General features: G+C 43.6%; 1 pseudogene; it reads left to right on the top strand.

The window, feature by feature from the left end:
* The first annotated feature begins 347 nt into the window (after window positions 1–347).
* On the top strand, window positions 348–17,920 carry LOC118676659 (annotated as a pseudogene).
* Window positions 17,921–21,358: the final 3,438 nt, after the last annotated feature.

Raw genomic sequence — 21,358 nt, 5'->3', positions numbered from 1 at the left:
ACTGAGCCAAGCCGGTTCGGCTGGGAGGTAATGGTTTGATTCTGGTCAGGGCACATGCCTGGTTGGGGGCTTGATCCCAAGTAGGGGTCCTCGAGGAGGTAGCCAATCAATGATTCTTTCTCATCATTAATGTTTCTCTCTCTCCCTCTCCCTTCCTCTCTGAAATAAATAAAAAAATATATTAAAAAAAACACACATTAAACATTTTAAAATTGTATTTATTGGTGTTTAAAATGCAAGTAATAGGAAGGTGAGAGTCTCCTCCAGCCGGCATAACTGAACCGGAACTACCGAGCAGCTCCAGGCTCCCGGTGGCACCACCACCAGGCAGATTGCAACTTCTCTCTATGGCTCCTCCATCAGTGTTTGCAGAAGTTCCACAGGCATCGTGGTCCTTGTCTGTAAACTCACTGCAGGCCTCCGGAAGGGTGTGGCCCCCACAAGATCAACCTGGGAGTGGGAGCTTATCACATGGATGACTACCAGCCCTGGGTATTGCCTGTAATGAGGAAAGTGGAGCAGAAGATTGCTAACTACAATAATCCATGCTTCCTGCCTTGCCCTTGGGGATGACAGCACAGCAATCCAGAAGAGGCAGGTAGGAGGTCTGCAGTCTTTGGGAGAAAGAGGTGCACTTTGAATTGGAGCCGAGTTCTCAGCACAATGGTACAATGGAACATACAAGGACATACCTGTCTACATATCTTCACCAACCTGGTGAAAAGTGAAATGGGCGGCTGGGGCGGGGGCGGGGGGGGGCGGGGGGAGTGAGCTTGCAACCTAGTTCAGTATCTGGTTAAACCTGTAGTCTTACTTCCCGACTCTGACTGACTTGGGCTGAGCTGTAGAGCCTAACCCTAGGGCTCCACCACAACTGACTTGGGTGGAGCTGTGGTGACCCTCAGGGGCTCACCACAGGAGGAAATATATAGGTTCGAACCTCCCCTCAAGTTTAGTTCAGGCTTTGAATCCAGAATTCCCCTGGACTAGCAGATCTTCAAAATAAAAGTTAAACTTTCCTCCCTCAGAGAGCTGGCTGATCGTTCGCCTGTGCATTCTGCCACATTTGGTACATTGACTGGGAAAAATGTCAGTTGAGCTCACTCTTAGGCCACTGCTGACAAGAGCGACCTTCGGGGCACTTGCTTCGGGCTTTGGGACCCAAGGAAGGTGTGCCACCAGCACACCCACCGGTTCCTGAACTTGCAGGGCCCAGAGGGACTGTGGTGACTCTGTGCTCTGTTGGACTCAAAAGAGGCAGGAAACACCATTCTGGGACTTCCCAAGAGGGAAGTCAAAATTCGGACTGGCTAAGGGTACGAGTCTGGCCTGCCTTTGAAAAAGGTAGAAGAGAAATGTTCCTAGGCAGTTTTCTACTGCCTCTGTTCAGAGACTTGTTCTGTATCTCTGCGCAATTGAAACTGATTTGGTGAATGCAGGGTCTAGTGTAAAAGTGTTTATTTACTGTTGGGGTTTTATGTTTATTTGTTTCTGTTTTGTGGTTTGTTTGCTTGTTTGTTTTTTTTAAAAAAAACCTTCAAAACCTCTCCTGTGTGTCCGTGATGATTCAAAGTTTTTAGTGGGGAATATTATCTGTCTTTATTGTTTAAACTAGAGGCTCTATGCACAAAATTCATGCACTGGAGGAGGGATGTCCCTCAGCCCAGCCTGCACCCTTTCCAATCTGGGACCCCTCGGGGGATGTCCAGCTGCGGGTTTAGCCCCTAACTGCCTCTGCCTGCTTGCTTGATCTTCTGGTTGTATCTCTTAAAAAGTATGAATGTATTGCTAATCTGAGAAATATTAAGTATGTACATGTCACCTAAAACTTAAGGCTAAGTGTTCTCACTAATTGGAAAGAAAGTATGGCTTTGGTGTAATGGAGGAAGGTAAAAAGAAATGTTGAAAGAAAGTTGAATAAATGACAGGCCAGTAAGCCAGGACAAGTAGAACAGGGAAACTGAGAGGCTAAATAGCAAATTGGAGCCATCTTGCAAATTCTGTCTTCCCTAAACGAAGGACAGTTGGGAGTAAATAATTTGCATTTTGCCTCCCTAAACAGAGATTAAATAGCTAATGTCAATGTACTCAGGGAGACTGATAGCAGAAATCTGATTAGTGTCTTTTGCTATCTCCACTCAAGGATAAATGAAGTTAGAAAATAAGTCTTATTTTGATTAGTTCTTTTATTCAGGTATTTTTTTTAAAGGAGGCAGCCTGGTTCCCCCCTGCAACATTGATAATAGCTCCTCCTCAAACTCTACTGTCTTAGAATGTATGTTAAGAAATTTTTATAATGGGTTTATTGGGGACTACAGGGTAAATCTAGTCCCCTGGGAATTAAAATAGGATGTGTGAAATAGACTGGTGATATTTTGGAGTAGGGTGGCAACTGGAGGGCACATTGGATGTCCCCATGATCAGGCATGTTCACAGAATTATCACAGGAGACCCAGGTCATCCTCACCAGTTCCCTTATATTGACCAGTGACTAGAAATAATTGCAGAGCCTTAGCTGCTTTGGATCTGGTTTTGTGTATATAAGGAAAAAGGGCAGGCCCCTCAGAAGGAGAATAAGCCTCCTATTCTGCAGGAACCCCCTGAGGAAGCCCTCCCATTTCTACCACCTCCATACATACCTCAAAGGGTACCCAGTGCCCCTTTGACTAGCCAGGGAAGCTTAGATACACTATCTCTTTCTATCCTCTGCCCCACCCCCCCCCCCCAAACCCAGACTCTCCAAAACCAGTTGAACATTTGTGCTCAGCTGATCGGGGACCCAAACTACTCCTGGCTTTCTAGATGCCTCTCTGAGAAATGCAGAGTCCTCATATAATTGGAGAAAATGTGACCCCACAAGAAGGGGAGATTGGTATTTTACTACAAAACTTTCGCTATGACCAATCTCTTAAATTGGAAGCATCACACTCCCACTTATGCCAGAAAACCTGAAGCCATGGTTGACCTTCTGGAGTCAATTTTTCAGACCCATAAGCCCACCTGGATTGACTGCAAGCAACTCTTTAACACTGAGGAGCACATGAGAATAATAACAGAAGCTCAGAAATGGCTCCAGACCCAGGCTCCGTCAGGGACATTAGACACAGAAAGATGGGCCAGGGAGTCTCTCCTAGATGTGGAACTCAGATGGGACCCGAATTTGGAAGACAGGAGGGCCAGATTAGAGAGATATCAGCTGGCCTTCCTCCAGGGGCTCCGGGCTGGGGCCAAGAAGCTCAGTAATATGGCAAAGAACTCTGAGGTTTTCCAGAGGCCTGATGAAAGTCTGGAAGCCTTTTATGAGAGACTCTGTGAAGCATATCGAGTTTACATTCCCTTTGATCCAGAGGCCACAGGGAATCAAACTATGGTGAATGCAGCCTTCATTATTCAGGCCCAGACAACACAAGAAGAAAGCCACAGAAGCTTGAAGGATTTGAGGGAAAGAATGCAACCAAGCTACTAGAAATAGCAAATAAGGTTTTCATTAATTGGGGCAATGTGGCTAAAAAGGAGGCTGAGGAGAAAGTAAAAAGGAAAGTGACTCTTATTGCTGTGGCTATTATAGAAGCTAGCTCCCATTAAAGGAAAGGGAGACAGCAAGCAGCCAAGTCAGGAAAAAGAAGGACAGATTTTAAATGGCACCAGTATGCCTATTGTAAAGAATTAGGAGTCCCAGCAATAACACAGACCAGGGTAACGATTAAAGAACCAGCTCTGGGCAGTTGACCTCCCCAAACCAGTTTTAAGTGCAATAGAGAAAATAAACCCTTGCTACTGGATAGAGAAACCTTATACCCTCAGAGGCCAACCCCAAAACACTGCCACCCAGAGGCTGAGCCACAAACTGACTCTTAGCTAAACACAAATTAAGGCAGTCTGGGACACAAATATGGCCTGCTTTAAAATCAGGACTGTGGTTTACAAAACGGAAGAACAGTCTATTGCAGGGAAATTCAACACTCTCCTGAAATACCTGGCAAGACCAAGGCAAGCCAGACTGAAGAATAGAAGAACCGAAGGACCTTCACTACTGCATTTTTTTTTCTTTTTTCACCTTTTAACTAAGAAACCAATTTTTTTTCTTCTTTTTCCATCACCTGATTTTACCCTTTTAATTACTACATTTTTATTTTTAACCAGTATTATTACTGCTACCATTTTACCATTTTTTTAAGTGCCATTTAATTTTCTCTTTATTTTATTTTGGGATTAGTGTTCTCCATTCTATTTTCATCATTCCTTTAGCATCAATTTTCCCTACCTCAATTTTACCTCTATGCTAAAACCCTCTTCCTCACTTTTCCCCGTTTGTTGTCCTGTTTCTCTTACCATATTCCTGCTTTAGATTTTCCCGATTCATTCTTTTTTCCCCCTGTCAAAATTTCACCCTACTTATATATCCTATTTCCACTCCACTGCTCTAAATCCTTATAAACCTATCCCTTATCTTTCTTCACTATCCAAAATTTTTTTTCTCTTCTTTTATCTTTCTATTGTTTTGTTGCTGTTTGCTTGATTGTTGAGTATATTGGGTCTGTGTGTGTGTGTGTGTGTGTGTGTGTGTGTGTGTGTGTGTGTGTGTTTAGGACTGGTTGTGAGGTTGTTTTGCTTTTTCTTTTTATTTTTTTTCCTGCTGGTTTTTCCCTCCCTCCACCCCGCTTCCCCCCCGGTTCTGTTTTCCCTTGCCTCTCTTGATATTATTGGTTATTTTTAGTTTGCATTCATCTCCACGGATCTGATGCTGGAATTTGTTGGGATTAGTGGCGGTTCCATCAGAGTTTTCTCCTCATATAAATAGTCTCTTCCCCTCTTCTACTTTATTCTCTCTTTTCGTTCTTAGATTATCAAATGATTTCTCAACAGAAACACATCAGGCCAGAAAAGAATGGACAGAAATTTACAAAGTGATGCAAAGCAAAGGACTGAATCCAAGAATACTCTATCCAGCAAGGCTATCATTCAAAATTGAAGGGGAAATAAGAAGCTTCACAGACAAAAAAAGGCTAAGGGAGTTTATCACCACCAAGCCAGCAATGCAAGAAATGCTAAAGGGACTGGTGTTAAAAAAAGAAATAAAAAGCTCAGAAAGAAAACAGCCACACACACAAAAAAAGAAATGGCTACAAACAAGTACCTTTCAATAATAACTTTAAATTTCCGACTAAATACTCCAACCAAAAGACATTGAGTGGCTGAATGGATAAAAAAACATGACCCATACATTTGCTGTCTACAAGAGACCCACCTCATTAGAAGGGACTCACACAGACTGAGAGTGAAGGGATGGAAAAATAGCTTTCAGGCAAATGGAAAAGAAAAGAAAGCTGGGGTAGCAATACTTATATTGGACAAAATAGACCTCAAAGTGAAGGCCATAACAAGAGATAAGGAAGGCCACTTCATAATACTAAAGGGATCAATACAACAAGAAGATATAACCCTGGTAAACATATATGCACCCAATGCAGGATCACCCGAATACATAAAAAAAACTCCTGGAAGATATCAAAGGGGAGATCGACAACAATACAATCATAGTAGGGTCCTTTAATACACCACTGACATCACTGGATAAATCCTCTAGACCAGGGGTTGGCAAACTTTCTGAATCGAGGGCCACAATGGGTTCTTAAACTGGAACGGAGGGCCGGAACAAAAGCATGGATGGAGTGTTTGTGTGAACTAATATAAATTCAAAGTAAACATCACTACATAAAAGGGTACGGTCTTTTTTTTTTTTAGTTTTATTCATTTCAAACGGGCCGGATCTGGCCTGCGGGCCGTAGTTTGCCCACGGCTGCTCTAGACAAACAATCAGCAAAGAAACAGCAATTCTAAATGACTCACTAGATCAGATGGATTTAATTGACATCTTCAGAACGCTTCACCCCAAAGCCAAGGAATATACATTCTATTCAAGTGCTCATAAGACACATTCAAAAATAGACCACATATTGGGTCACAAAGTCTCCCCAAATTCAAGAAGATTGAAATCATACCAAACATCATCTCAGACCATGATATCATAATATTACAAAACTAGGGGTCCGGTGCACGAAATTCGTGCACTGGGTGTGTGTGTGGGGGGGAGTGTCCCTCAGCCCAGCCTGCCCCCTCTCACATACTGGGAGCCCTCAGCGTTGACCCCCATCACCCTCCAATCACAGGATCGGCCCCTTTCCCAGGCTGACGCCTCTGACAGAGGCGTTAGGCCTGGGCAGGGGACCCTCATTTCCCCCCATCACTGGTTCTGCCTCCAGCCCAGGCCTGATGCCTCTGGCCCAGGCATCAGGCCTGGGCAGGGGACCCCCAGGCCTGATGCCTCTGCCAGAGGCGTACACCCCCATCACCCTCCGATCGACTGATCGGCCCCTTGCCCAGGCCTGACTTCTCCGCCAGAGGTGTCAGGCTTGGACAGGGGACCCCCATCTCCCCCTGATCACTGGCTCTGACCCCCGCCCAGGCCTGAGGCCTCTGGCCCAGGAATCATGCCTGGGCAGGGGACCCCCTATCTCCCCCTGATTGCTTGCTCCACCTCCCGCCCAAGCCTGACGCCTCTGACCCAGGCTTCAGGCCTGGGCAAGGGGACCATTCTATCCCCCCAATCCCCGGCTCTGCCACCCACCCAGGCCTGATGCCTCTGGCCCAGGCATCAGGCCTGGGCAGGGGATCCCCAGCCCCCCGCCCAGGCCTGATGCCTCAGCCAGAGGAGTTGACCCTCATCACCCTCCGGTCACCAATCACCGATCGGCCCCTTGACAAGGCCTGAGGCCTCCGGCAGAAGTGTCAGGTCTGGGCAGGGGGCCCCCAGCTCCCCGCAGTTGCAGTCCCTGCCCTTGCCCAGGCCTAACGCCTCTGGCCAAGGCATTAGGCCTGGGCAGGGGACTCCCAGCTCCCCGCTATCTCCCGCTCTTCCCCAGCCCAAGCCTAACCCCTCTGGCCGAGGCGTTAGGCCTGGGCAGGGGACCCCCAGCTCACCACGGTTTCAGGCTCTGCCCCTGCCCAGGCCTAAGGCCTCTGGCCTAGGAGTCCGGCCCGGGCAGCGGGGACCCGCAGTGGCAGCGGCCCCGTGATCATGGGCTCCGCTTTAGGCCCAGGCAAGGGACCCCTAGCTCCCGGGACGGCCAGCTTCGACTGTGCCCAGCTCCCATCCCTGGCTCCACCCCTACTTCCTGCTATCACTGGCCAGGGCGGCAAAGGCTCCTAATTCTCCGATCATGGCTGGGGGACAGGGCAAAGGCGGCCCTGGGGCCGCCTTTGCCCTGCCCCCAAGCTCTTAGCTCCCCCCTGGGTTCCCGATCACTGTCAGTGGCAGGGGGCTTCTTCCTGCTTTCCCTTTCACCTCCCTGCATTGTGCCTACATATGCAAATTAACTGCCATCTTTGTTGGCAGTTAACTGCCATCTTAGTTGGCAGTTAATTTGGATATAGCCCTGATTAGCCAATGAAAAGGGTAGCATCGTATGCCAATTACCATTTTTCTCTTTTATTAGTGTAGATAAACTACAATAAAAAAACCCAAAATATTCAATCACTTGGAAGCTGAATAGCATGTTATTAAATATTGATTGGGTTACCAATGAGAACAAAGAAGAAATTAAACACATCCTGGAAACTAATGACAATGCAAACACAACAATCCAAAACCTATGGGACGCAAAGAAAGCAGTCCTGAGAGGGAAGTTTATAGCTCTACAGGCCTATCTCAAAAAACAAGAAAAAATGGTAGTAAATCATCTAACTCTAAAAGTCAAATAATTAGAAAAAGAGCAACAAGAAAACCCCAGAGTGAGCAGAAGGAAGGAGATAATAAAGATTAGAGCAGAAATAAATGACATAGAGACCAAAAAAACAATACAGAAAATCAATGAAACCAAGAGCTGGTTCTTTGAAAGGATAAACAAGATTGACAAACCTCTAGCCAGGCTCACCAAGAAGCAAAGAGAGAGGACCCAAATAAACAAAATCAGAAATGATAGAGGCAAAATAACAACAGACCCCACAGAAATACAAATGATTGTTAAAAAATAGTATGGACAGCTCTACTCCAACAAACTAGACAACCTGGAGGTAATGGAAAAATTCCTAGAAAAATACTACATTCCAACATTCAATCAGGAAGAATTTAAAAATCTCAATAGGCCAATAACTATGGAAGAAATTGAAGCAGTCATCAAAAAGCTTCCAGCAAACAAACGCCCAGAACCAGACGGCTTCACAGGGGAGTTTTACCAAACATTCAAGGAAGAACTAAAACCTATCCTCCTCAGACTACTACAAAAAATCCAAGAGGAAGGAACACTTCCAAGCTCATTCAATGAAGCCAGCATCACCCTAATACCAAAACCAGGTAAAGACAACACAATGAAAGAGAATTACAGGCCAATATCGCTCATGAACATAGATGCCAAAATCCTCAAAAAAATCTTAGCAAATAGGATTCGGCAGTACATCAGAAAGATCATGCAACATGACCCAGTAGGATTTATCCCAGAGATGCAAGGATGATACAATATCCGCAAATCAATAAATGTGATACATCACAAAAACAAAATGAAAGAAAAAAACCATATGGTTATATCAATTAATGCAGAAAAAGCATTTGACAAAATCCAACACCCATTTTTGATAAAAACTCTCAGCAAGGTGGGAGTAGAAGGATCATACCTCAACATAATAAAAGCCATATATTACAGGCCCACAGCCAACATCATACTCAATGGACAAAAACTAACACCATTTCCCCTAAGGACAGGAACAAGACAGGGATGCCCACTCTCACCACTCCTGTTCGACATAGTACTGGAAGTATTAGCCATTGCAATTAGACAAGAAGAAGAAATAAAAGGCATCCAAATTGAAAAAGAGGAAGTAAAACTGTCCTTATTTGCAAACGACATGATATTATACATACAAAACCCTAGAGACTCCATCAAAAAACTACTAGACTTAATACACGAATTTGGGAGGAGAACAAAGATGGCAGCATAGGTAAACACTGGAGAATGCTGCCTCACACAACCACTTCAAAAATACAACTAAAAGATGGAACGGACATCACCCAGAACCACAGGAAAGCTGGCTGAGGGGAAATTCTTCAACTAGAAGGAAAGAGAACAGCATACTGAGACTCAGAGGAGGCTCAGTGCAGAAAATAAAAAGGTGCATAGGTTCATGCAGAGCGGGCTGGTGGCTGAAGGCGTGGTTGTCATTTTCAATTGGGAGGGAGGCTCAGGCCCTGAGCCCCAGTTTTGGGTGAGTCTCTAGGGACCCAGACTCAAACGGGAGAAGCGGGACTGTCTGGCATCAGTCGGAACGCGAGGGCAGCGTTCTCTCTAAGGTTTGCAGCGGTTCCTGGGACTCTGAGAGGCAGAGCCTCTGGGGACAGGACTGAGAGCAGCCATAACTGCTCGCTCCACCTGCCCTGTTGATCCATTGCGACCCGCCCCAACCAAGCCCTGCACAGAGCCATTTGCTGGATAGCCTCAGGCAAAGGCTAGTTTAGCACCTCCCCAGAGGACAGAAGTTTTCCCACTGCAGACACAGCTGACTCTCACAGCCAGTTGGCCTGGAGGTCAAATCCCCCCCAGTATTAACTACAACAATCAAGGCTTAACTACAACAAGACTGCGCACAAAGACCGCTAGGTGGTGCACCAAGAAAGCATAAAAAATGCGGAGAGAAAGAAAATTGTCAATGGAAGATATAGAGTTCAGAACCACAATTTTAAGGTCTCTCAAGAACTGTCTAGAAGCTGCCGATAAACATAATGAGATCTATAAGAAATCTAACGAGACCCTCAATGTTATGATAAAACCAACTAGAAATGAAGCATACACTGACTGAAATAAAGAATACTATACAGACTCACAAGAGCAGACCAGAGGAGTGCAAGAATCAAGTCAAAGATTTGAAATGTGAAGAAGCAAAAAACATCCAACCGGAAAAGCAAAATGAAAAAAGAATCTGAAAATACGAAGATAGTGTAAGGAGCCTCTGGGACAGCTTCAAGCATACAAACATCAGAATTATAGGGGTGCCAGAAGATGAGAGAGACCAAGATATTGAAAACCTATTTGAAGAAATAATGACAGAAAACTTCCCCTACCTGGTGAAAGAAATAGACTTACAAGTCCAGGAAGTGGAGAGAACCCCAAACAAAAGGAAACCAAAGAGGACCACACCAAGACACATCATAATTAAAATGCCAAGAGCAAAAGACAAAGAGAGAATCTTAAAAGCACCAAGAGAAAGAAACTCAGTTACCTACAAGGAAATACCCATACGACTGTCAGTGGATTTCTCAACAGAAACTTTGCAGGCCAGAAGGGAGTGGCAAGAAATATTCAAAGTGATGAATGCCAAGAACCTACAACCAAGATTACTTTTTCCAGCAAAGCTACCATTCAGAATGGAAGGTCAGATAAAGAGCTTCACAGATAAGGAAAAGCTAAAGGAGTTCATCACCACCAAACCAGTATTATATCAAATGCTGAAAGGTATCCTTTAAGAAGAGGGAGAAGAAGAAAAAGGTAAAGATACAAATTATGAACAACAAATACACATCTATTAACAAGTGAATCTAAGAATCTAGTGAATAAATAATCTGATGAACAAAATGAACTGTTGATTATAATAGAATCAGGGACATAGAAAGGGAATGGACTGACTATTCTTGGGGGGGAAAGGGGTGTGGGAGATGCAGGAAGAGACTGGACAAAAATCGTGCACCTATGGATGAGTACAGTGGGTGGGGAGTGAGGGCGGAGCGAGGGTGGGAACTGGAAGGAGGGGATTTATGGGGGGGGAGAGGAAAAAATGTAATAATCTGAACAGTAAAGATTTAATAAAAAAAATACACGAATTTGGCAATGTAGCAGGACACAAAATTAACCCCAAGAAATCTGAGGAATTTCTATACACCAATAGTGAACTTTCAGAAAGAGAGACTAAAAAAACAATCCCATTTACCATCGCACCAAAAAAAGCTACCTAGGAATAAACTTAACTAAAGAGGTAAAAGACCTCTACTCAGAAAACTAAAGGACATTGAAAAATGAGATAGAGGAAGACATAAACAGATGGAAGAACATACCATCTTCATGGATTGGTAGATTCAACATCATTAAAATGTCCATACTACCCAAAGCAATCTACAAATTCAATGCACTTCCCATTAAAATACCAACGGCATACTTCACAGATCTAGAACAAACTCTCCAAAAATTCATCTGGAATTAAAAAAGACCCTGAATAGCTGCAGCAATCCTGAGAAAGAACAAAGTAGGTGGGATCTCAATACCAGAAATCAAGTTGTATTACAAAGCCACTGTTCTCAAAACTGCCTGGTACTGGCACAAGAACAGACATATAGATCAATGGAATAGAATAGAGAGCCCAGAAATCGGCCCGAACCAATATGCTCAATTAATATTTGACAAAGGAGGCAAGAACATACAATGGAGTCAAGATAGTCTCTTCAATAAATGCTGTTGGGAAAATTGGACAGATATATGCAAGAAAATGAAACTAGACCACCAACTTACACCATACACAAGAATAAACTCAAAATGGATAAAGGACTTAAATGTACGATGGGAAACCATAAAAATTCTAGAAGAATCCAAAGGCAATAAAATCTCAGACATATGCCGAAGCAATTTCTTCACTGATACAGCTCCTAGGGCACTTGAAACTAAAGAGAAAATGAACAAATGGGACTACATTAAAATTAAAAGCTTCTGCACAGCAAAAGAAACCATCAACAAAACAACAAGAAAACCCACTGCGTGGGAAAACATATTTGCCAATGTCATATCTGATAAGGGCCTAATCTCCAAAATTTATAGGGAACTCATACAACTTAACAAAAGGAAGATAAACAATCCAATCAAAAAATGGGCAAAGGATCTAAATAGACACCGCTCAAAAGAGGACATTCAGAAAGCCAAGAGACATATGAAAACATGCTCAAAGTCACTAATCATCTGAGAGATGCAAATAAAAACAACAATGAGGTACCATCTCACACCTGTGAGACTGGCTATCATCAACAAATCAACACACGACAAATGCTGGAGAAGATGTGGAGAAAAAGGAACACTTGTGCACTGCTGGTGGGAATGCAGACTGGTGCAGCCACTCTGGAAGACAGTATGGAGTTTCCTCAAAAAACTAAAAATGGAACTCCCATTTGACCCTGTGATCCCTCTTCTAGGAATATATCCCAAGAAACCAGAAACACCAATCAGAAAGGATATATGCACCCATATGCTCATAGCAGCACAATTCACCATAGCTAAGATCTGGAAACAGCCTAAGTGCCCATCAGTAGATGAATGGATTAGAAAACTGTGGTACATCTATACGATGGAATACTATGCCGCTGTAAAAAAGAAGGAACTCTTACCATTTGCAATGTCATGGATGGAACTGGAGAGCATTATGCTAAGTGAAATAAGCCAGTCAATGAAGGAAAAATACCACATGATCTCACTCATTCATGGATAATAGAGACCATTATAAACTTATGAACAATAATAGATACAGAGACACAGCTCCCTCAAACAGACTGTCAAACTGCAGCGGGAAGGCCTGGGAGGGTTGGGGAGCAGGAAGGAGGAGGGTAAGAGATCAACCAAAGGACTTGTATGCATGCATATAAGCATAACCAATGGACATAAGACACTGGGGGGTAGGGGAGGCCATGGGATTTTCAAGGGCGGGGGGGAAAAAAGGATACATATGTAATACCCTTTGTAATACTTTAAGCAATAAAATAAAAATAAAAAATTAAAAAGAAAAGAATTAGGACACTGGAAGAATGAATGTCTGAGCCGCCAGAAGAAGCAGGCAAGGCCATCCAAACCACCCAGCCACTATGGGCTAGAGCTGTGGTTCTCAACCTTCCTAATGCCGTAACCCTTTAGTACAGTTCCTCATGTTGTGGTGACCCCCAACCATAAAATTATTTTTGTTGCTACTTCATAACTGTAATTTTGCTACTGTTATGAATTGTAATGTAAATATCTGATATGCAGGATGTATTTTCAGTTACAAATTGAACATACTAAAGCATAGTGATTAATTACAAAAACAATATGTAATTATATACATGTTTTCCGATGGTCTTAGGTGAACCCTGTGAAAGGTTCGTTAGACCCCCAAAGGGTTCGAGACCCACAGGTTGAGAACCGATGGGCTAGAGCCTTCTGAGGCAGGCCTCATTGGACTGGCAGCAGCCAACTCTGACTAGGACAGAACGGGCTCTTTCCAGCTGGGCCCCCATGAGCCCATGGTCAAAATGAAATTCGGGGGCCAGACTGTGAACTTTATGGTTGATACATGGGTAGAGCACTTGAGAGTTACTCAGAAAGTAGCTCCCTTCTCAGGATGGGAAGTCACCATTTATCGGACCTACTGGAGACCACACCTGCAGACCATTCTGCCACCCCAATCTACATCAGTTAGGCAGCCACCATGTAGTTCATAAATTCCTATGCTTACCAGATTGCCTGGAACCTCTAATGGGCAGAGACCTTTTAGCCAAAAATGGGAGCAGAAATCACCTTCACCCCAGACCGCTCAGCACAACTGCGCTTAGGTGAGGATACCTCTTCAATGATCCTGTCTTTAGCAGTGCCTAAGGAGGAAGAATGGAGACTTAAAAAACCCAGTCAAAGGACTCACCATTAGAGACTGAACTAGAGAAAGAATTCCCACTGGACTGCACAGAAGGAAATCCCCAGGGCCTGACTAAGAGTCATGCCCCAGTAGTAATTGACTTAAAGCCTGGGCACAGCCTGTAAAACTTTGCCAGTATTCAATTCCAAGGAACACACACCTAGATCCAGGGCCACCTAGAATGACTGCTTCAATGGGGACAGATCAGTCCTCTCTTATCTGTCAAGAAGCCTGGGACCAATGATTACCACCCAGTACAAGACCTGTGGGCTGTTAATGAGGCCATTATAACCTTGCATTTGGCTCTGCCGAATCCATACACCCTCCTGGGACTCATTCCATCAGAAGCTGTGGTTTACATGTCTAGATCTAAAAGATGCCTTTTTCTAGCCTTCAGCTGGCACCCTCCAGTCAAATACCTAGGTTTCTGAATTATCCAAGGGAAAAAAAGACTAGGGAATGAAAGAAAATAGGCAGTATGTGCCATACCAGTCCCCAGAACCCGGTGACAGATTCAGGAATTCCTAGGGGCAGCAAGGTTCTGTCGAATTTGGATCCCAAGATTCTCAGATCTAGCTAAGCCCCTCTATGAAGCATTAAAAGGAGGAGAAAAGGCACACATTAACTGGGATCCTGAACAAGAAAAAGCCTTCAAAACCATAAAGGCAAAGCTCACTGAGGTGCTGGCCCTGGGGCTCCCAGATGTGACAGGGGACTTTAACCTTTTCATTCACAAGAACAACCAGGTAGCCCTAGGCATTCTGACTCAAGAGTTGGGACCCTGACAGAGGCCAGTAGGCTACCTCTCCAAACAGATTGACCAAGTTGCCTCTGGGTGGCCCCCGTGTCTCAGGGTCCTTGCAGCCACGGCCTTATTAGTCAGAGTGGCAGACAAGCTCACTCTGGGACAGAACTTAAATGTTAAAGTGCCTCATGCTGTTGTCACCCTAATGGAAGCTAAGGGGCAACATTCCCTGACTCATGCTCGGATGACTCAATACCATGGGCTTCTATGTGAAAATCCACAAATAAGATTAGAGGTTGATAGAACTCTTAATCCTGACACTTTTCTACCCATCGCAGAGGGAACCCCTGAGCATGATTGTCTAGAAGTCCTAGAGGAGGTTTACTACAGCCAGCAAGAGCTAACAGACAGGCCTCTACAGAATCTGGACTTAGTAATGTTCATGGATGGCAGTAGCTTCTTACATAAAGGAAAAAGATGAGCCAGGCATGCAGTGGTTTCAAACTCTGAGATAATAGAGGCTCAGGTCCTGCCTAAAAGGATTGTCAGTGCAGAGAGCAGAACTTTGGGCCCTATTCAGAGCCTTAAATCTCAGTAAGGATAAGAGCATCAATATCTACACTGACTTGCACTATGCCTTCGCTACCCTGCATATCCATGGGCCATATACAAAGAAATGGGGATTCTGTTGGCCAGAGGAAAAGGAATAAAATATTAGTATGAGATCTTGAAGTTACCAGAAGCAGTCTGGGAGCCCAAAGAAGTAGCAGTCATCCATTGTAGAGGACACCAAAAAGGAAATGACTCAGTGTCAAAAGGGAACCATTGCACAGATGCAGCAGCTAGGATAGATACTAAGGAGCAGGCAGCACCACTGTGGATCATGCTTGCTCCTGAATTACCTGAACCTCTGATATACACCCCTCAAGAAGAAAAATGGGCCCAGCGAGAAGAGGGTAAGAGGATGAAGGGAGGTTGGTGGATATTCCCAGATCACAGGGTCTATATTCCAGAACAGTTAGCTCATAAAGTAGTCCTCCAGCAACATGAACTTACCCATTTAGGGAGGACAGCTCTAGAATTAAGCAGATACTATCTAATTGCCCATCTCCCATCCTTATGTGCCTCAGTCTCTCAGCGCTGCCTCTTCTGTGCACAGAACAATGCAAGGCAGTGTCCTATAGAACCGATAGGAACTCAGCGCTGTGAGAAGGCTCCCTTTGAAGATCTAGAGGTAGACCTTACAGAAATATGGCCTAGTAGTGGAAATAAATATATTTTAGTTTTTGTCTGTAACATTTCAGGCTGGGTTGAGACATATGCTACCCACACAGAGAAGATGAGAAAAGTCACTAAGGCAATAATGAAGGACACAATTCTGTGGTATGGAATGCCATTAACCATAGGCTCAGATAATGGCCCAGCCTTTATAGCTGAGGTAGTACAGCAGATAGCTAAGGCCTTAGAAATGAAGTGGAACTTACATACAGCCTACAGGCCCCAGAGTTCAGGGAAACTAGAATGCATGAACTGGACTCTCAAGCAGGATATGAATAAGCTATGCCAGGAGACGAACTTACCCTGGACAGATATCTTACCACTTGTGTGCCTGTGGGTGCACTGTGCCCTGAGAGCCAGGGTAGGGTTCTCTCCATTTTAAATTCTTTATAGCAGACTCCCCACCCTTAATTCAGCCAAAGGGAGATTTGGGGAAAATAGGGAACTTAGAAATTCAGAAACTGCTACAAGGACTTGGGAAAAGTATCCTTGAAGTTCACAGATGGGTTACTGATCGATTGACCATCTCTTTAGGACAAGCTGTGAACCTTTACAAGCCTGGGGACAAAGGAACACCTAAGCCAACCCGGAAATGTTCTTATCTAGTTGTATTAACCACCTCCTCAGCTCTCAAAGTTGCAGGAATGAACACCTATATCCACCACTCCTAGAGAAAAGCAGCCCACCAGCTGGACAATCAGTATCCAGAGTGGAAGGTGACCTATGACCTGAACCACCCCCTGTAGATCATCTTCAAGAAGATGGCAGATCTGGCTGACCTACCTAAATCTCCTTATCCTCTCCTACCTGGATAATTATTGTTTTTTTCTAACAGTTTTATTCTGTCTTCATTCAAGTTTCGCCGTAACCCCAGACTGGTACCGGGAGGAGAACTTTTCTGCCCTTGCTACTCCAATGACCCCCTTGAGGAAGATGGTGAAGACTCAGGATACTGAACCCCCCTTTCCATTACCCCCTTCAGCAGGAGCTAGAGCATTGGTTGACCTTATCCCCAATTCTGAAGTCTTTTGTAATCCCCAACACTAAGAATAGCTTGAGGAAAAAGAGGGGGGAATGAAAAGGAAAATATGTGTGTGGGGGGCTTGCAACCTAATTCAGTATCTGACTAAAACTGTAGTCTTACTTCCCCTCTCTGACTGAATTGGGCAGAGCTACAGAGCCTAATCCCAGGGCCCAGAAAAGACTGACTTGGGGGGGAGCTGTGGGACCCTCAGGTGCCTGCAGCAGGAAGAGATATATAAATCAGAGACTCCCCACGAGTTCAGTTAAGGCTTTGAATCCGGAATTCACCTGGACTAGCAGATTTGTGAAATAAAGGTTAAACTTTCCTCCCTCAGTACTGGCTGATCATTCTGTGCATTCTGCCGCAACACTGGGAGAATCACAGTGCTGTGTTTACTGCTGCTGGATTTAAAGACATTCGGTCCTATCACTTTTGGGATGCAGTGAAGAGAGTACTCGACCTCCGGGGTTCCTGAAGGATCTGGAGAATGGTCCTGAGTTTTCCATCTTTGTCTTCCATGCCTGTGCACACAACCCACTGGAACTGACCCAACTCCAGAGCAGTGGAGGGAGATCACATCCACCATAAAGCGCAGGTTTCTGTTTCCCTTCTTTGACTCAGCCTATTAGGGCTTCATGTCTGGAAACTCAGAGAAAGATGCCTGGGCCAGTTGCTATTTTGTGTTTGAAGGATTTGAGCTCTTCTGTGCCCAGTCCTTCTCCAAAAACTTTGGGCTCTACAATGAGCATGTGGGGACTGTGACCGTGGTTGTAGAACCTGACAGTATGTAGCAGGCCCTTTCTCAGATGGAGAATAATGTGTAAATTACCTGGACCAATCGCTCTGCTCAGGGAATGTGGATTATGGCCACTACCCTCTCTAACCCTGAGCTCCTTAAGGAATGGACAAGTAATGTGAAGACAATGGCTTACCAGATTCTGACCATGAGATCTGAACTCTGGGCACAATTATAAGCCCTCCAGACCCCTGGAACCTGGAACCATATCATGGAATAAATTGGAATGTTCAGCTTCCCGGGGTTGAAGACCAAACAGGTTGACTATCTGGTCAGTGAAAAGCACGTCTATCTGCTGCCAAGTGGTCGAATCAATATGTGTGACTTGACCACCAAATACCTAGATTATGTGGCCACCTCCATCCATGACACAGTCACCAAAATTCAGTAAAGAGGTACCACCGAAACCAGTACCACTAAAGCAGCCCTCTCTCATGTGTGTTCCCTGCCTCCACAAATCTAATATACATCACGGTTTGGACTATTGCAAGATTGAAAGGCTGCTCTTGTAGGTTTCCCAGATGAAGAGAATGTCCCTTGAAAAGAAATGTGGGCCTGGATTAGAGCCCTTCTGAAGGGCTTTCTATTTAAGAAGAATAAAATGGTACTTTGAGCATGAGATGTAGATATATTGTGTCCTCACTAGAAGCATCAGTCTTGCCTACATAACTTGTGCACTTCTATATGTTGCTTGACTCTGTACAAAGTCTAGTCCCAAAGATAAATTATCTGAAGAGTCATGTGTAATTAAAACATCACCTCTATCCAAAAAATGGCAAATAATAATACCTACATTACAAACATATGCTGAGGAATAAATTACATTTAGTTAATAACACCTATAAAGAATTTAGAACCACAAGGGTGCTTACATTTAATAGATATTTGGTGATTGTGACACCAAGGACCCAGCACATGTGGGGTTTGGACACACACACTGAACAGCAGAAGGAAGTGCTAGACCAGGGGTGGGCAACCTTTTTGTGAGTGCGTGCCAAAACCAGCAAAATCTCTGACTCAAAATTCTTCTGCATGCCAACCCTAATTTTTTGAGAACATGATACCTACTTGATATCTCTTAAGGTGTACGTATGTGAAGAATCTTGAAGAAATTGTGGGAGACCTCCTATTGTCTTCACTAGCAGAGAAGTGTAGACAGAGAACCCAGAAGGCTAGTGAACTTTGAAGCCCTAGCAAAGGTCAGAACTGTGCACCACCTTTGTTAATCCAGATAATGGTAGCTGAAGCAACCTCCCCACCTTTACTTATGTAAATCCTTATTGATAAGATAGTCATGTAAATCCTTATTGATAAAGTAGTCTGTGTGTCACTGGAACATCCCTGCCTAAAGGCTATGGGTGTATCCCATACCAATAAAAGCTTGGTGAGGCCTGAGCATCAGTGGAAGTCCTTCCCCTTGAGTTGGACTTATCCGCCTGGCCCCCCAATATTATCTCTTGTCTCTTCTCTTTCAGTTGTGTGTAGCTCCTCTTCCAGATCCTGAACCCTGAACCACACAGGACATGGAGGGAAACATTTACCACATCTGGCGCCCAAACAGGGACTCTGGAAGTGAAGGCTTCACTAGAGCGAAAAAACAAAGTTTCACTGGCAAGGTGGGGAACAAAGAATTCACCGTAAAGGTAGGAAAATTCACTGTAAAGGTGGGGAGATATTTCACTGCACACAAAAGCCCAAAATCAGCTGCAGAAGTCCAGATCTGTAAGTGGGATGGGAAGGTTGTCTTTAGCCAGGCTAATGGGGCAGGATTCAGCTTTTTAAAAGTAGATTCAGCTTTAAAAAAGTAAGAAACTTTATTATAGACTTTTGATTTGCATGCTTAAGGAGTTAAAAAAATTTTAGAAGGTAATCTCTTATAGTTTTTGCATGGTGTTATAGAATATAACCCTTGTTTTATTGAAGAAGGTACATTAGATCTTGAATGTTTGCCAAAAAGTTAGTCAGAACTTGAAAAAAAGGTCAGCAGCAGGAAAAAACTTGCCTCCAAAAACTTTTTTTCCCTTGTGGAACATGGCATTTCATTTGCTAGAGCCTTTAAGAGAGGGCCAAGGAGGATAAATCTCCTCCCCTTACATCCTCCACTCTTTAAGAGGAGCAAAAAGAAAAGAAAAAATGGCCTTCATGGCTCCCTCCCCCTCCATGTCCTAATCCTGAAATGTTTAATTCTCCGTTAATAGAATCACCTGTGCAAAAAGGCCAAATTATAAAGAAATTGAAATATTAAAAGGTATTCTTTTAAATCAGGCTGATGGCATCCCTGGGTGGGCCATGGTCATCTTAATGTGGTTTCTTGTCCAAATTATAATCTTAAGTTGTATTTGGAATCTAAAATCTGTAATAAGAAATGAAACCCCACTGCCTTAGCCGCCTCTGGTGCGGAGAGATTCAAAGGTGGCAGGAGAGGGCAGAGCTATCAGCTCGCCCACAAAAAGACTAGCTTTATTTAAAAATTACCAGAGAACATCTTATGATAACCAAATTTTGGCTAAGATAACCTTGGGTGCTAGCTATTAGTTTGGAAAGCAAAATAGGAAAAAATGTGAAATGTCTTTTTCTATTAAGCATGACTTTGGGAAAAAATACACCATCTGAGTCATTTGCTGAAACTTCCCCCAAAGCAGGATGTGGGGAAGAGAAGAAGGGGGCACATGGCAATCCAATATGGATGCCTCCTCCCCAAGTATTCTAATTTAAAGTCTCTTTCTGGTAATTGAAAAGTTTCACAAAATTTAAAAATGCATCTTGGATTTCTGTGCACGTGTAAAAAGAAAAGCTGGCTTAAAACTAATGCGTGCAACTGTCCTGTTTTTGGACATTTAGATAGAGTTTTGAGCTGGAATCTCTTTACAAATGTACAAAATAAAACCCAAGACTGATTATTTCCTAAGAAAAATGGCGAATTTGACCCAAGGAAGAAATGCAGGCTGGTTCTAGCAACAAGATTGGTATTTTTCCATAATAAAGTGATTTTTCAAATGCTAATGAAGCCTGTTCCAAAGTTAACTTTAAGACCTCCAAAAGAAAATTCAGTAAAATTGTCTCTGTTACAAAAATTTGCCAAATTAAATGCCTTAAAATAATAATTGGATTTGAATCTCAAGAATTATTGAAATATATTAATTATAAAAATCTAAGTAGCCTGATAAAGAACTGGCCCTTTGTTAATTAAAAAAGCTAGCTATGCCTTTCTAATGGAGGAAGGGGCTTGCTTCCTGCCTCTAGCAAATTCTTAAAGAAAGAATGTGGTCAATTTACATCTGAATGGACCAGATTAGACCAACCTTGTTTTGCCAGCTGAGAACAGTTTTTCCAAGGCTAAGATCTCATGGCCAATTTTGAAATTTCCCTGCCAGCAAGCAACTGGCAGGAACCAATGTAACTAATTTGCACTTGAATAGCTACAAGTTTGCTTCTTGACTTTCCCCAGAAAACATGGTCGTTTTAAAGTCAAGGTCTGGGCCAGGCCTGTTTGCTAGCCTCAATCGTGGTTTTCCAGAGCTGCTGGGAATTTGGGACCTTGAAGTTTACTGAATCAAATGATAAAAACTTATGTCTAGCTATTTTGAAGTGACATAATACTGAAATATTGATCTGAGTGTGCCTCGTATGAAATCTAGAGGACAGAATTAAATCTGTTGGTTGAATATGTCTTGTATTTTTGAAGTTTATTCTTAAAAATGTTACTGATTGAGAAATGTTAAATATTTGACTTGCCAGCTAAAAGTTTAAGGTTTGGATTGAATTGGGAGAAATTGTGTAGTTGTGGTAGCTAAATGCCTAAAGTGTAGAATGTTAGGTCGAAAGGGGG

This window comes from Myotis myotis, unplaced genomic scaffold (genome assembly GCF_014108235.1).
Source record: "Myotis myotis isolate mMyoMyo1 unplaced genomic scaffold, mMyoMyo1.p scaffold_m19_p_2, whole genome shotgun sequence".
Classification (NCBI taxonomy): Eukaryota; Metazoa; Chordata; class Mammalia; order Chiroptera; family Vespertilionidae; genus Myotis; species Myotis myotis.
This window is presented reverse-complemented; position numbering and strand designations above follow the sequence as displayed.